The 17,299-nt window shown below is 40.6% G+C and overlaps 2 non-coding genes across 2 annotated transcripts; one reads left to right on the top strand and one right to left on the bottom strand.

The window, feature by feature from the left end:
* Positions 1-5,875: 5,875 nt before the first annotated feature.
* TRNAP-UGG (transfer RNA proline (anticodon UGG)) lies at positions 5,876-5,947 on the bottom strand. Its single transcript has one exon. It is a non-coding gene; the product is annotated as a tRNA-Pro (tRNA).
* Positions 5,948-8,053: 2,106 nt separating this feature from the next.
* TRNAT-AGU (transfer RNA threonine (anticodon AGU)) lies at positions 8,054-8,127 on the top strand. Its single transcript has one exon. It is a non-coding gene; the product is annotated as a tRNA-Thr (tRNA).
* Positions 8,128-17,299: the final 9,172 nt, after the last annotated feature.

Raw genomic sequence — 17,299 nt, 5'->3', positions numbered from 1 at the left:
CGATAAATATGTTTGAACGTGAGAGAGGCAATAGAGTCTTAAGTTCTAGAATGTTCGAGATGATAGGGAATATCTTCCACGATGGTTCATGTGGATGGTGTTGCAATACGTAAAATAGGGTCTGAATTTTTGTTTCTACTTGAAGGTCTGACAAGTGAAAATCATGAGCCCACAACAAGGCTTGATGTAGTGCCAGGGCTTCTATGGTGAGAATATCATGAGAGTCAGTTCCTCAACCAAAGCAAAAGAGCATATTGCCCCTATGATCCCAAGCAATGCCTCCAAAATCAGCAGCTCTCTGGTCCTTAAACAAGCAACCATCCACATTTAATTTGATGCAAGGGGAATTGGTGTTTCCCACTTAATATAGGATGGAGTGGACAATGTGGCTGGATAGTTTGTGACCCTTGACTATAAAGTTGGAGACCTTTCCCAATTTGAAAAGAAACCTGTGCTATTGAAGGACGCTATTGAGTGTCAAAAAGACTTGTGTACATTTTCCACAAAAGCCAAAACGCTGTGAGAGTGGCAATGGACCGTTTTGTCAATGGGTCATCATGCCATTGATTGAGTAAACATATGACTTTGTCCACCAGATTACCCTGTTGTTCCAAGATAAGGAAGTGTAAAGCTTCCTAGATGGCATGAGCAAGAGGACATGTGATAAATATGTGGTCTGGGGTTGCGTGTTCTTCTCCACAATGGAGACAACAAGTGGGACATGTGCAGCCTCTCTGTTCCAGTAAAGAAGCAATAGACAATTTTCAATGTTGGACTTTCCAAAGGAAATGTTGTACACGAGGTAGCACAGACCTTCCAAAAGTGTCTCCAAATGCATCCGGGAGATAGAGGAAACGGAAGAGGTAAAGCCAACCTGCATGTGGACTAACTAAGAAAGTCCGAAGGGCAGGAGCCGCAACACGGAACCGAAAGGGAACTCCAAGATTCGACGACGGAGTCCACAAGATGAACAAGGCCAGAGGAGAGCGAACCAATGAAGAGATACCATAAGGGCAGAAAAGAGAAAGGAAAGCATCCCAAGCGGAGAGCGAGGGACCAGGACAACCAGGGGGATAGTAACACTCCCACGCCGCAATAGTCCACAGCAAACCCCCCAAAGAGGACGCCACCCAAGAGCGGGGGAGGGGCCACAGAGGAAAGAGGAAGAGACAAAACAAAGACCCCAAGAGAAGAGGACGAAGAACCCATGCCAGAGAAGAAGAGGAGGTAAAAGCAGGAGGTGCAAAAAGCCATCCCAAAGGGCCAAAAGGATTTTACCAACGAAGAAGCAATGTTCTAAGACGAAAGACGAGGGCAAACAAAAAGGACAAAAGGGAGGGGAGAGTGCAAGGGAGCGAATGAGGCCGGGACGCCAAATATTTGGTTTCCAACCAAGTCTACATTGCGAAGGGCATGTCGCAATGTTTCTTATTTAGTTTCCTAGAAAATAGTGGAATTCCCAAATATATATCTGTCGCTGACGTAGGAGAGATATGAAAATGTAATGATAAATCATGCTTCATAGTTGCCGATGTGCTTGGGCTATAATGGGTTCGAGTTTTGCTCCCATTTAATTCTTGTCCAGAAATGTCACAATATTGTTTGATGACTTGTGAAAAAGTTCTAGCTTCTTGTCTAGTAGCTTGCCCAAATAAGATGAGATCATCTGCAAACGCTAAGTTTGAGAGCCTTTCACCTCCCCTGGAGAATTGGATACCCTTCAATTTTTTATTTTGAATTGTTAATTCTAGATGAGATGTTAGCAATTTTGAACAAAGAACAAAGAGATAGGGTGACAATGGATCCCCTTGCCATAAACCTTTGGAAGGAGTAACAAAAGTGGCTGGCGAACCATTGATCAAAGGTACATAGGTGACCGTTGTGACACAAAACATGATCCAGTCAATCCATCTATCCAGAAAACTATACGCTTGAAGAGAATGTTTGAGGAAGTTCCATTCTAACATGTCATAAGCTTTACTCATGTCCAACTTTATTGCCATTATGCCTTTCTTCCGCCATTTGTGGCTATGGATTTTGTGCATGATTTCATGAGCAATCAGAATGTTGTCTTGAATGTGTCTGCCCTTGACAAAACAATTTTGTTGAAAATATATCAACTTAGGCAAAATATGTTTGAGCGTGGAGACCAATATTTTTTATATGATCTTGTAGCTCATATTACATAGGCTGATAGGCCGGAAGTCACCAACTTGAGTTGGAGAATCAATTTTAGGAATCAAGGTGATGAAGGTAGAATTATGTGATCTGGTAAAAGTACCTGTATCCAAGAATTTGTGGATCATAGCTTGGACTTCAAGGCTTATTGCTTCCCAACCTTGGTGGTAGAAAATTTATGGATAACCATCAAGACCAGGGGAATTGAGACCATTGACTCCATAAACAATCTCTTTTATATCTTCATTAGTGATTGGGCGAAGAAGCCATTGCCTGTCAGCTTCAGTGACTATTTTTTATGGGAATAAAGTAATCGTCCTGATGCCTCGGTGATGCCGAGGTATACAACTGTTTAAAATGCGAGACAAAAGCATTTTCTATATCATGGTGATTAGTACAACATATACCATTTTGAGTAATAGATTTGATCTTATTCCTGGCCCTTCGAGTCACTATGCTTTGATGGAAGAAGTGAGTATTTCAATCCCCTTGAAGCTTCCATTTAGTGCAGGACTTTTGATGCCATTTATCTGCCTGTTGCTTCAACACCAAACGCAGATTTGTGAGTGGAAGTTGTTCAAGGATAGCAATTATTTTTTTGGTCGCATCTTTCTTGGTGTCCAAATTAAGAACGGTGTGTTTGTTCTAAGACATCAGTTTAGCAGTAAGACATTGAAGCTTTTTTGCTAACATGTACGAGGGAGACCTCGAACTGGGATATTCCGCCCATGGCTTAAGAGATTTGCATAGGTATCTTCATGAGTCTAGAAGCGCTCAAATCGAAATGGTCTGGGCATCCATGCACTTGATTTCTCAATAGATAACAGGAGAGCTTTGTGATCTGAGTGAGTCACAACTATATGGGATACCTGTGTGTCCTAAAAATAGAATAGCCACTCTATATTGCAAATGAATCAATCCAACAAACCTTCAATTCTTCTTTGGCCTTTTTTCTCATTGGTCCAGGTGAACTTATTTCCAAGCACTGGTAGACAAAGCATATTGTGCTCATTCATGAAATGCTGCAAAGGTAGTAGAAGGGAATCAGGAATGGGACGACCTCCTTGCCGATCAGTAGTTGCCAGATAAGAATTCTAATCACCACCAATGATCTATGGTTGATCAATAAACGAGACAAGGTTATTGAGAGTTCGCCACTGATAATGTTGAATAGAAGGAACCAAACTCATATACACAAATGAAAAACACCACAGATTAGGAGAATTACCACATAAAAGATGCATACACCAGGACAAAGACCGCACAACATCAACTATTGTATTAACCTTCCAATAGAAAACAAGACCACTTGCTTGACCTTCAAGTGGGACCGAAACAAAATTAGAAAAACCCAATTTTTAACCTAACAAACTAACATTTAAAATAGCAGACTTAACTTTGGAAAGGAAGACAAAGTTGGGTCTATGACTACAAATGAGGACCTCTAACTCCTTCTATATAGAGAATTGACCCATTCCTCTACAAGGTGAGAGATAGAGCTCTCATTTCTCCCCTGATGGCCTTTCCAAGCTAGCCATCATTGCCTCAGTGCATAATAGATTAGAGCCATACTAATTGACTCTCATTTTCTTTCTTGAATATGATTCTTGATTTTTGTGGTCTCCCTCCAAAATTTCTTGCAGCACCAGCTTGGGTTTACACGGTAACTTATTAGAGTCTTCAGTAACTATCAACTTGCTTGTATTGTTTCTAGACGAAGTGGCTGGGAAAGTTGAGGCCCATATGTTCTAAAGGTCGAGCTCCACATTAGTAGATAATGTGGTATGGGTGAAATCCACTGGAGTTGTAGGAGGAGCAGGGAGTGTACACTATCACATACTCCAGTGATGGAGTGGGAGATGCTGTGTAAATTCCAACAATGGATGGGGAGGATTAAGGTGGTGAATAATAAAGTGCATATCCACAACGTGAATGCCAGTAGAGATAGTAGTTGTTGTTGATCTTGCGAGCTGAATGATGGCTACAGCTGGGGATTGCGATCCTTCAATGTGAGGAGGGATGCAGATTTCATAAACAAAGGCAAGTTTGAGGAAGCTCCGTTTGATTGCATCCTCTCTAGACTTCGGGACGGGACCTTCATAAAGTGAAAGATCATTGCAGAAATTTCGAATGAAAACTTCGTCATACAAATCCGTAATCAACTTTACTTGCCCATTTTGCTTAGGAGGAATTGCGGCAAGAGGTATATGGGCATGATGAGTTGAAAGGACATCTCCAGTACTAGCTTGAGAAGGAGCCAATTTGCAAAATTTGCAATCTGAGTGTTTATGGCCCATGCGGATACAATAGGAACACATGAGAGTAGGGCGTAACTCATAAGCAAATTTGACTTGTATAACCTCATAGTAGAATGCGATTTAAACAGAACTGAAGAAGTTAGATCTTGGTTAATTGGTAGTAGAACGTGAGCAGCTGGAACGAATGGGGAAGATCAATCACCCTTGGGACATTCAATAATATATCCCACCTTGTTGAAGATCAAATTGAGCACATCATGATCATGAAAACGCCAGTGTAGTTGGAGAATTTAAACCCACATAATCACATAGCGAAAAGGAAGGATGGTAGCTAGTATGCTATGATCCCAAGGATGAAAAATGATTAGATGTCCTTTGTAATTCCACGGTTGAGCAAAGAGTATAAGATTATGAGTTTTTGTCATTCCTACATTTGATGGTGAAGCGATTGGTAGCACCTTCCACTAAGTGAAATCCATGAACATCAAACATCTCGGAGTGGAAGGCTTTGGACAGAAAATGGGTTAAATCATACATTGTAACCACAATTCCATCAACCATCCAGCCTAAGAGAGTGAATTTGATTTTGTTCTTGATATCTTCAAGTTTACCACTTGAGAGGGACATGAAGTTACGATCAAATGGACACCATCATCAAGTATAATAACAATGAAAGAAATTTTCTCTTTGAATTGATTGAGGTGTAGAGTGATGATATCATTCCTTTACAACAAGTCAAAAGAGAGGTTGAGAGCATGTCTTCTTCTTTGTTGGAGAAAGATCAAGAGCCAGCCAGTAGGTCATCTTCTTCGTTGGAGAAAGTTCAATTGTTGTAACCCCGAGGGGTGGCTCAGTTGGCATAGCCCAACGCTTCCACATAGGAGGTCAGAGTTTGAATCCCCTCGGGGCCAGGGGTGAAGCCCCGCCTATATTAATTATATAAAAAGTGCCTTGATGATGTAGTCGTGGTGCGCGCAAGCTGGCCCGGATGAACCTCATTCCAAAAAAAAGAAAAAAGTACAATTGTTGTAGGGAAGAATGAAGGAAGTTTTTATCGCACACAAAGAAATTTGACGGCAACAGCTAAGGTTAGAAATTGGGTTTGTCATGAAGAAGAGATGAGTTTTATACTTTTATTATTTTTGAGTCAAATTACTCGATTACCCTTGAGTCATGTTTTTCCCCAAGTTTTCTCAAGTGTGCCTTCCGCATTTTTTCAAAATTGTGTCCATGTCAGCAAGCAATATGTGTACCAATAGGCTGTTTCATCACACATTTTTTAGACCGAATTATTATACAAAATTAAGTGTGCTGAAATAGTTACCATACAACCCCTTAAAATTGAATTTTTTTTAATATAAATTTCAACTATGAAAGATGTGCTACAAATGTAATACAAATAAACAGTACAACAAATAAATAAAATTATTCCAGATGATGGGGCATTCCGAGAATCGAACTCGGGACCTCTTGCACCCAAAGCAAGAATCATACCACTAGACCAAATGCCCTAGTGCACAATGGAATTAATTTAATATAAAAAGTATAAGTGGTTTTGTAGGTGATAAATAGGACAAATTGGTCCAATGAAAGATTTGTCACAAACCAATATGTAGTTACAGCTAGTAATAATAAGAAGATGAACATTACAATTATTTGAGTGTAATTGAAGTGATATGATCAATTAATAGTAGTTGTTATAGATCAGTTAATATTATCCATTAATTGAAGTAATATGATCAATTAATAGTAGTTGTTATAGACCATTATCACTACGAATTTTTTTGACAAGGTAATTAAATTGTGTTTTTACCATGGCAATGAAATTTTTAAGCAGACATTGAGTTTCAGACTTGTGACGCATAAGAAATTGTGAGGAAAATGAGAAGGATGCCCTAATTGTCAATGCCACATGTCAAAATTTTGTGAAGGTTGTGAAACAAAAGAAGCAAAATGACCATGAGCACGATAAAAGTAGAGACCAACATGCTTTTCACCAATCCCAATCACCCGTTTCATGGTGAGGTCCTAAAAAACACAAAAATCAAGAAAGAAAATAACAACACAATGTAGAGATTTAGTGAGTTGACTGATAGACAATAAATTATAATGAAAATTAGGAACATAAAGCACATCATAAAGGTGAATAGAAGAAGATAAGTGAGCAGTCCCTTTGTGAGTCACTGGGATAGATGTACCATTAAGTAGACGAATAAGTCTAGAATGTGAAAAACATAAAACATTATTTAAAAGATGCAAAGAGTGTGTTATATGATTGGTAGCACCTGTATCAATGATCCAATGAGATGAAGAAATGAAGGAACAACAAATAGACTCACCAGACAAATTGGCAGAAGGTTGAGGGCTTCCAGTATTGACAAATTGCATAAATTGCTGGTATTGTTCGGCTGTGAGAGATGGGCTAGAGCTAGGAGCCACTGTAGAAGTTGCAACACTAGATAATGAGGAATTTGAATTTGGCACTTTAGGAAGAAAACCGTGAAGTTTATAACAACGAATCTTCAAGTGCCCTTCACGTCCACAATGATCACATTTAGGTCTTGATCGATGAGTGCCAGAAGAATGACTCGCACGGCTAGAATTATTGCGAGTAGTTGTAAGGGCAGCAGCATCAGGGTGAGTAGGTCAGAATGAGTAATCCGCAATTCTCGTTGATGCTCTTCTTGAATAACCATAGAGAATACTTTATGGAAGAGATGGATCGAGAACCTGCTCTGATACCATGTTAATAGTATAATCAAGGAAAAATATGTGAGATTTAGGAAGAACAAAAGGAGATAACGTGGTTCGGCCAGAGGCCTACGTCCACGGGAGAAAGGAGGCTGCTTTAGTTTTCATTAAATCTAGGGTTTTACAATGATCCACAATTTATAGGTTTATTTCTACCGTCTTACCCTCTCTACCTTGGTACGGGTTATGACCCGACCTAATACAATTAACAAAAAGAAAACCCAGCAGGCACTGGAGGGATGCTGATTGCATGGAACAAATTAACTCTAAGACCAAAAGCCAGCGAGGCCAAAGCAAGCTTGGGGGACTGGAAAGGAACACCCACTTCAGAGGAAGGGGGAAGCACCAAAGGCAGGTGGTTGCGGGAAATAGGAAATGAAGCAATGAAGCCTAGAAAAAACCAGATAAGAAGGACGAAGACGATGCAAATACTTCTGTACACGCTAACAATTGTTGAAATGGGATTTTTGTTCAATGCATGCAGAAAGCAGCTGCCAAACCCATGAAGGAGAGAGAGTCTAGGGAAAATAAAATGTAAGAGAGAAAACGATTGCAAGTAGAATCGCAAATAAATTAGCCATCAAAAAAATCATAAGATTAAATAAGGAAGCAAAAAGAAGGGACAAAAGAGCAATAGAAAGACAGAAAAAGAGCACTAGAGGGAAAGGAATGTCAGCATTTAAGATAGCCAGCTCATGAGTATTACATGTGCATGAAGCACCCTCGAAAGCCAAGGCCTCAAGCTCTATGATTTGGTGCTTCTACCAACCATACGGAGTAGCCTGTCTTTTAGTCTCTAAAGGTTATGCAAATCAACGGCAACCTATACTGATCAATACCATAACACAGAAAAGTTGTGACATCTAGCTTTTGTAGCTCAGTTGGTTAGAGCACCCGTTTAGTAAGCGGGAGGTCTTGAGTTCAACTCTCAACGAAAGCATGAGAGTTCCTTCTTCTTCTTCTTTTCTTTTTTTTTTTTTTTTGAGGATAAAAGACAAATGATAAATCTAGTTGCTGCCCAATTTTCTTGATAGGTTTCAAATGGGTCCCTTCATTATCAAATCTCTAAATTCAGTTTTAAGAGATAGTGAAGTGTGTCATATACTTGATATAACGAATCTCCCATGCATCAACATCCCAGGTGCCAAAACCCTCCTCTGACCACCATAGCTCTAACCTAAGCAAGAGTTGTCTTCCAATGGATGAAAACTTCAACCAATCCCACATACATGGGGAGATAGAAGATTACATATTAAATAGTGTAATGTAATGGGAGTATGGGAAGTGGGAGCTAACCTTGGCCACAAGGAATAATTTAGCATTAAATCACCCAACTCATCATGTTAAGAGAGTGGTAGATGGAAGCGTGAACTACATCCAACAACCCCTACTCAACCCCATAAAGAATTTCTTTAGTTCACAAGTTTTGAGATAGATAAACAATTTATAGGGAATAGGAAGGGAATGCAACAGAAGCATTCTTGATGCTTCTTCATATGCTTGGTTTATGGATTCTACAAGGGCTGTTGAGTATGGGTTATAGGATACATGCAAGCCATCCACAGTAATGGTAATATAGATTTTGCCTTTGATCTGTTCTAAGGTTGAATTTTTGGTTCTTTTGGGTCTACTCATGAAGTTTGAAGGATGGGTGTTAATGATTTTGTATTAGGGAAGACAGAAATAGTAAAGGAAATCAGAGAAAACGAAAAGGTTGGAGGAAGAAAGACTGGTTGTGTTCACTGTTGATGTTCTTGATTACCATAGCATTCTGGTTGCTTTAAATTCTGTTTTGTTCTGCGCTATGGATAATCCAAATGGGTATGATGTAAGTTGTTTGGAAAAAGAGAAAGCCCAACATCACAGTCATCAGCTTCTTTGAATTTTCTTGTGTATTGATGTTTTGGTATGTTTTCCTTGTCTTGGACTTGTATGGAAAGGATGTAATGATGGATTTGGAGGTAAGAGGAACAATCAATGTGGCAGAGGCATGTGCATAGAGAAAGACCATAGAGAAGTTGTATTCTTTTTATTTAATAGAAAATGGTTTATTTTTTTAAAGGGAGAATCCCCTATTACAGCCTAAACCTATTTGTTTAGACAGTAAAGGCTAGTGGAGGTGAGGGGGGGGGGAAGGTAATAGTTAGGAAGGCATCTTGTGAAAGGGCACTTTCCTTCGCCAACACATCAGCAGAAGAAGCTTCACATTGTTTTCTCTAATGATTGAAAGACAACCAGTGTCAAATAGAAACAGGACATAAAGTGCGAGGGGAGAGTTGCGAGGGTAGACTGAATGAGTACTGCTTTTCCTGGGGACGCCAAATATTTTTATTTCCAACCTTGCAGTCTACCGTTGACCCTGTAAAGGAGCATGTCGCAATGTTTCTTATTTAGTTTCCTGGAAAAGAGTGGAATTCCCAAATATATATCTATCGCTGACGTAGGAGAGATATGAAAATGTAATGATAAATCACACTTCATAGTTGCCGATGTGCTTGGGCTATAATGGGTTCGAGTTTTGCTCCCATTTAATTCTTGTCCAGAAATGTCACAATATTGTTTGATGACTTGTGCAAAAGTTCTAGCTTCTTGTCTAGTAGCTTGGCCAAATAAGATGAGATCATCTGCAAACGCTAAGTGTGAGAGCCTTTCACCTCCCCTGGAGAATTGGATACCCTTCAATTTTTTTATTTTGAATTGTTAATTCTAGATGAGATGTTAGCAATTTTGAACAAAGAACAAAGAGATAGGGTGACAATGGATCCCCTTGCCTTAAACCTCTGGAAGGAGTAACAAAAGTGGCTAGTGAACCATTGATAAAAGGTACATAGGTGACCGTTGTGACACAAAACATGATCCAGTCAATCCATCTATTCAGAAATCTGTATGCTTGAAGAGAATGTTTGAGGAAGTTCCATTCTAACCTGTCATAAGCTTTATTGCCATTATGCCTTTCTTCTGCCATTTGTGGCTATGGATTTTGTGCATGATTTCATGAGCAATCAGAATGTTGTCTTGAATGTGTTCTTTCCCTTGACCAAACCATTTTGTTGAAAAGATATCAACTTAGGCAAAATATGTTTGAGCCTAGAGACCAATATTTTATATGATCTTGTAGCTCATATTGCATAGGCTGATAGGCCGATAGGCCGGAAGTCACCAACTTGAGTTGGAGAATCAATTTTTGGAATCAAGGTGATGAAGGTAGAATTATGTGATCTGGAAAAAGTACCTGCATCCAAGAATTGGTGGACCATAGCTTGGACTTCAGGGCTTATTGCCTCCCAACCTTGTTGGTAGAAAATTTATGGATAACCATCAAGACCAGGGGATTGAGACCATTGACTCCATAAACAATCTCTTTTATATCTTCATTAGTGATTGGGCGAAGAAGCCATTGCCTATCAGCTTCAGTGACTCTATTTTTTATGGGAATAAAGTAATCGTCCTGATGCCTTGATGATGCCGAGGTATACAACTGTTTAAAATGCGAGACAAAAGCATTTTCTATATCATGGTGATTAGTACAAGATATACCATTTTGAGGAATAGATTTGGTCTTATTCCTGGCCCTTCGAGTCACTGTGCTTTGATGGAAGAAGCGAGTATTTTGATCCCCTTGAAGCCTCCATTTAGTGCAGGACTTTTGATGCCATTTATCTGCCTGTTGCTTCAACACCAAACGTAGATTTGTGAGTGGAAGTTGTTCAAGGATAGCAATTATATTTTTGGTCGCATCTTTCTTGGTGTCCAAATTATGAACGGTGTGTTTGTTCCAAGACATCAGTTTAGCAGTAAGACATTGAAGCTTTTTTGCTAACATGTACGAGGGAGACCTCGAACTGGGATATTCCGCCCATGGCTTAAGAGATTTGCATAGGTGTATCTTCATGAGTCTAGAAGTGCTCAAATCGAAATGATCTGGGCATCCATGAACTTGATTTCTTAATAGATAACAGGAGAGCTTTATGAACTGAGTGAGTCACAACTATATGGGATACTTGTGTGTCCTTAAAATAGGATAGCTACTCTATATTGCAAATGAATCAATCCAACAAACCTTCAATTCTTCTTTGGCCTTTTTGCTCATTGATCCAGGTGAACTTATTTCCAAGCACTGGTAGACAAAGCATATTGTACTCATTTATGAAATGCAGCAAAGGTAGTAGAAGGGAATCAGGAATGGGACAACCTCCTTGCCGAGTAGTAGTTGTCAGATAAGAATTCTAATCACCACCAATGATCTATGGTTGATCAATAAACGAGACAAGGTTATTGAGAGTTCGCCACTGATAATGTTGAATAGAAGGAACCAAACTCATACACACAAATGAAAAATACCATAGATTAGGAGAATCACCACATAAAAGATGCATACACCAGGACAAAGACCACACAACATCAACTATTGTATTAACCTTCCAATAGGAAACAAGACCACATGCTTGACTGATAACTCTATGAAATAGAGTTAAGATTTATAACTTTTATACTTGAGATGGCTTGATTTAGGAGTATTTTGTCTTTGTTTTAGTGATAGTATTCATTAGGTGTTGTCTTATTTAGTCTTAACATGTTGCATTTTGTTTAGTTCATTTTTGTCACCATTGCATGAATTTCCCTTCTTTTTATGGATGAATTTGACTGTTTCTCTTTCTCTTGAACATGTAGGTGAAGATTCATAATAGAAGAACATGTCCTCTAACTTTGTTGTAGAGTTGTTGCTGCATTGCTACAACAACGGAGCAGAATATTCTCAGATCCAATTCAAATGGAATTGACCAAAAAGGGCTAACTTAAGTGGACTAAATTCTTGTAAATACATGATGGTTTTCAGCCCTTGATCTCAGGAGGAAAGTTCTAATCCTATGGCCAGAATCTAACCTAATGATTGAAGACATTTATGGAAGAAAGAGAAGAGAGGCAAGGAGGACAAGAGGGGAGATTCGACCAAGGTGTGGAAGAGAGACTTGGCTGAGAGGAAGGAGGTAGAGAACGAATGCTGGAGCTCTTGTGGAAGCAAGGAGCTGCTGGAGTTGCTGATTTGCTGAAGAAGAAAGCTGGAGCTCATGTGGAAGCATTGAAGCCTTAGTTCATTCTTGTTTTTATAACTCTATCTTCTTATTTTCTAGTCTCATGTCAACTATACTTGGTTTTATGCATTTGAATTCTGTTATGGGCTAAATCTTAGCTGTGTTGGGATGATAGTAGTACCTAAACCTGAATTTTGATATGTAACTAATCATGTGTTCTTTAGTTTTATTGCAATCCACTTTATTGTTAATGAATTCAGCATGTTATATTGACTAATTTCAGTTCTTGAATGATCTTTCTTGAATGAATGTTATGATTTCATTAATTGGAAAATTAATGAAGTCTAGGTGTTTGTTGAATTGTGTGAGTTAGCATCATCTTTAATTAGGTTGTGTTAATTAGTAGGTTGGGTAGGAATACCCAATTACCTCACATTACCATTGATTGGATTGGGTTTAAATTGCATTCTTAATTCAATTCTTCATAGGAATATGCTGATGTTGATTTAGGATGCTAGCTTATGTGTATTGGAAAATACCATATTGCCATTCATTCCAAGTTCTTGATTTATCTTGGGGTTGTAGTATTGCTTTAGTATTTGTGTTTTAAAATTCAGGGAAGGGAAACTTGATTCCTAACACACTTGTCACTCATTAAGTTTCTTCCATTGCTCAAATCTACATTTTAGTTCCTTAGTTTTCTTTACCTGTCATTTGGTTAATTAGTTAGACAAACACCAATCAACCTTGTTAATTTCATTTAAATCAATTTTATTTTTACATTGAAAGTTAATGATATAATTCTCCGTGGGATCGATACTTTACTTATCATTTATTACTTGATTGCGATACGTATACTTGCGTGATATCTTGAGATACAAGCAACATTGACCAGGGAACAAAACTTGGAGGGAAGTTGGGTCTATGATAACAAGTGAGGACGTAAGTATATAGAAGGAATCTCTGCTGAGAGATAGAGCTCTCATTTCTCCCGATGGCCTTTCCAGAGCACATGCTGAGAAAAGATTGAGCATACAAGACATCTGAATAGAGCGAAGGGCAAAATTTTGCAGAGTGAGGAGAGATAGGGCCATTAGAGGCTATGCTGTCCCAAGGTGCAGAGCGAACCAAGAAGGAGGCCAGAGTTCAGGCAGGCACATGAGATAAGGGATGCAAATGCGAGAAGGAGAGAGGGGAGCCAGAAGATCATCCATCAGACTCCAGGAAGAGGACTAGAAGGAGAAGAAGAAGGAGATGAAGCTATTCCCACGGCGGGCCCCACAACGGCGGAAGATAGAGGAAGCTGATGAGACCGAAAAGAAGCAAGGAAAGAAGGGCGGAGGGGAGGAGGGAAAGAAAGGAGGGAAAGCCCACCATAGATTCAGGACAAATGGAGACCACAGGTAAGGGACAAACCGACCAAGGGAGCACCCCAAGGGGCAAGGAAGACAAGAAGAGAGAGGGAGAAGGCCACAACAACAAAGAGAGAGGGAAAAAGAAGGGAGAGAGAGAGAAACAACCACAAGGATCCCAACTAGTGTGAAAAGACAAAAAATAAGGACAAGGGGGGGAGAGGCCACAACGAACAGCACAGATGGTAAAGAAGCCAAAACCCAAGCAACACCATAATCGGTGGAGGCAGACCCAACACCGGAATGCTCAAGGACGAAGAAGCCCACTCCACCCGCTCGACCTCATCCTCTCCAAGGCCAAGCAAGGAACACAACCAGGAACCCCCACAAAGAGCAGAAGGAGATAGGAAGGAAGAGCAAGATTCAAAGCAAGCACCATGAGAAAGGAGAACAAGGGAGGCAGGCAGTAAAGCCAAGGACAGCCAGGGAAACAGAGGCAAAGAAGAGGGGGGAACCGAGGAGGGAGAGTGGGGGGAGGAAAAAACCACAGAGCAGGAAAGAAAGAAAAGGGAGAGAAGAGGAAAGGATGTAGAGGCAAGACAAAGGAGGGGGAGAGATTGAGCGATTCGAGTGAAACCAAAGCCCAAACAAAGAAGAGCACCTAGTTAGAGAACCCCTCAAACACCAACAGCCAGGCCAAACACCCAGGAAACAAAGGAGAAGAAGATAGCCCTGGACGGGAGAAGAGCAAGAGGAAAGAAGGATAGAAAGCTAAAAGGGGAGGAGAACGACATGAAGAATAGAGGAGGAGCCAAAGGAAGGGCAAAGAAGAAACAAAAGGCCGGGAACTAGAGGGCAGGGATCAGAAGGGGAGACCAGAGAGAAAATCCAACAACCCAAGAGGCAAAAAGAAGGGAGGTACAGATAAGAAGGGAAGAAGGGGAAAAAAAAAAAAAAAAAAAAGAAGATAGAAAGAACAGAAGAGGGGAGGGGGAACAAAAGAGAGGATGGGGGCAAAACAAAACAAAGAAAGGAGTAAACAACACCCCAGAGCAGCGAGGGAAGACAAAGGACGCAGGCAAACACAAAGAACAAAGAAACCCCCCCAACCAACCACAAAAACACAAGACCCCCCGAAACCAAAAAACCCAAACCACCAACCAACCCAAAACCACAACGAAAAACCCCCCCCCCCCACCCCCCCGAAGCCCACCACAAAACCCAACCCCCCACCACCCAAAGCACAAGGAGACGGAAAGCAACCAGACCCAAAAAGAGAGACACCAAACGCAAGGGAGAGCCCCCCGAGAGGAACCCCAAAAAAGAACAGAGAGAGAGCAAGAACAAAGAACAAAGAGAAGGGGACAAGGACCGAAACCGAAGGAGAACAAAGGGCAGAACCAGAAAAGGAGAAGGGACCAGACACAAAACAGACCAACACACCGAAACGAGCGAAGAGAAGGAGGAAGCAACGCAGCAACAAAGCCCGCAGAGGGCAGACAGAGCAACGAGGCGAAGGCCCCAACAAAACCAGGAAAAGAACAACAGCAAAAAGGGCCAGAGACCAAAAGACAGCCAAGCAGGGAAAGGGAAGCACCCGAGGGAGAACAAGAACAAGGGACGAAGGAGAAGGAAGAGAAGCAGCACCAAGAAGGGGACCACGACCGCAGCCCCCAACCGGAGAAAAAGGAAACCACAGCCCCAGGGGGAGGCCAGACCAAAACAACAACCCAGGATGCAAAAGCCACGGGGCCCAGGGAAAAAGACGCGGCAGAGCGGAAAACGAAAAGCGAGACAAGCACAACAGGGAAGACAAGAAACCAGAGAAAGAGACAAGCAGGCCCGAGCACGGAGAGAAAAGGAGCAGACCCCTGAAGCCAGGAAAGAGCCAACCCCCGCCACACCAAAGAGAGGAGGAGGCCAAGGAACGAAACAGACCCGGCAAAAGAACGGGGGCCAAGACAAGGAAAAAAAAAGCAAACAAAAAAAGAGAGAGAGACCCGAAGGGAAATCCGCCCAGGACTAAGAGAATGCAACCAGGGACCATGAGTCAGAAGGCCCAAACGAAAGACCGGCACCAGAACGATCCAAAGATAACAGGAGAGCTATCGAGGAGTCACAACATAGGGAACCGGGCCAAAAAGGAAGCTACAACAAATGCAAAGAATCAACCAACAAACCCAAAACTTGGCCTGCTCAGACAGAACACCAAGCACGGGAGACAAAGCAATGACCAAGAAAGCAACAAAGGTAAGAAGGGAATCGAATGGGACAAACTCCAGACCAGATAGTAGTGGGGACAAGAATTCTAACACAACACCAAGACAGGGATCAAAAACGAGACAAGGTATGAGAGTCGCACCCGAAAAGGAAAGAAGGAACCAAACCAACACACAAAGAAAAATACCAAGAAGGAGAATCACCACATAAAAGATGCATACACCAGACAAAGACCACACAACACAACAGAACCCCAATAGGAAACAAGACCACAGCGGGTGTGATAACTCTATGAAATAGAGTTAAGATTTATAACATACTGAGATGGCTGATTTAGGAGTATGTCTTTGTAGTGATAGTATCATTAGGTGTTGTCTATTTAGTCTAACATGTTACATTTTGTTTAGTTCAGTCACCATGCATGAACCCCTATGGATGAATGACGCTTCTCCTCTGAACATGTAGGTGAAGATTCATAATAGAAGAACATGTCCTCTAACTTGTTGTAGAGTTGGCCGCAGCTACAACAACGGAGCAGAATATTCTCAGATCCAATCAAATGGAATTGACCAAAAAGGGCTAACAAGTGGACTAAATTCTTGTAAATACATGATGGTTTTCAGCCCTTGATCTCGGAGGAAAGTTCTAATCCTATGGCCAAATCTAACCTAATGATTGAAGACAATGGAAGAAAGAGAAGAGAGGCAAGGAGGACAAGAGGGGAGATTCGACCAAGGTGTGGAAGAGAGACTTGGCGAGAGGAAGGAGGTAGAGAACGAACCGGAGCTCGGGAAGCAAGGAGACCGGAGTTGCGATTTGTCAAGAAGAAAGCCGGAGCCAGTGGAAGCATGAAGCCAGTCATTCTGTTTATAACTCATCTTCTTATTCTAGTCTCATGTCAACTATACTTGGTTTTATGCATTGAATCGTATGGGCTAAATCTAGCGTGTTGGGATGATAGTAGTACCTAAACCTGAATTTTGATATGTAACTAATCATGTGTTCTTTAGTTTTATTGCAATCCACTTTATTGTTAATGAATCAGCATGTTATATTGACTAATTTCAGTTCTGAATGATCTTTCTTGAATGAATGTTATGATTTCATTAATTGGAAAATTAATGAAGTCTAGGTGTTTGTTGAATGTGTGAGTTAGCATCATCTTTAATAGGTTGTGTTAATTAGTAGGTTGGGTAGGAATACCCAATTACCTCACATTACCATTGATTGGATTGGGTTTAAATTGCATCTAATTCAACTCATAGGAATATGCTGATGTTGATTTAGGATGCTAGCTTATGTGTATTGGAAAATACCATATTGCCATTCATTCCAAGTTCTTGATTTATCTTGGGGTTGTAGTATTGCTTTAGTATTTGTGTTTTAAAATTCAGGGGAACGGAAACTTGATTCCTAACACACTTGTCACTCATTAAGTTTCTTCCATTGCTCAAATCTACATTTTAGTTCCTTAGTTTTCTTTACCTGTCATTTGGTTAATTAGTTA

This window comes from Hakea prostrata, chromosome 4, assembly GCF_041222555.1.
Source record: "Hakea prostrata isolate BN-2017 chromosome 4, UWA_Hpros_2, whole genome shotgun sequence".
In the NCBI taxonomy this organism is placed as follows: Eukaryota; Viridiplantae; Streptophyta; class Magnoliopsida; order Proteales; family Proteaceae; genus Hakea; species Hakea prostrata.
The sequence above is the reverse complement of the archived record's forward strand: the minus strand, read 5'-3'. Positions and strand labels throughout refer to the sequence as shown.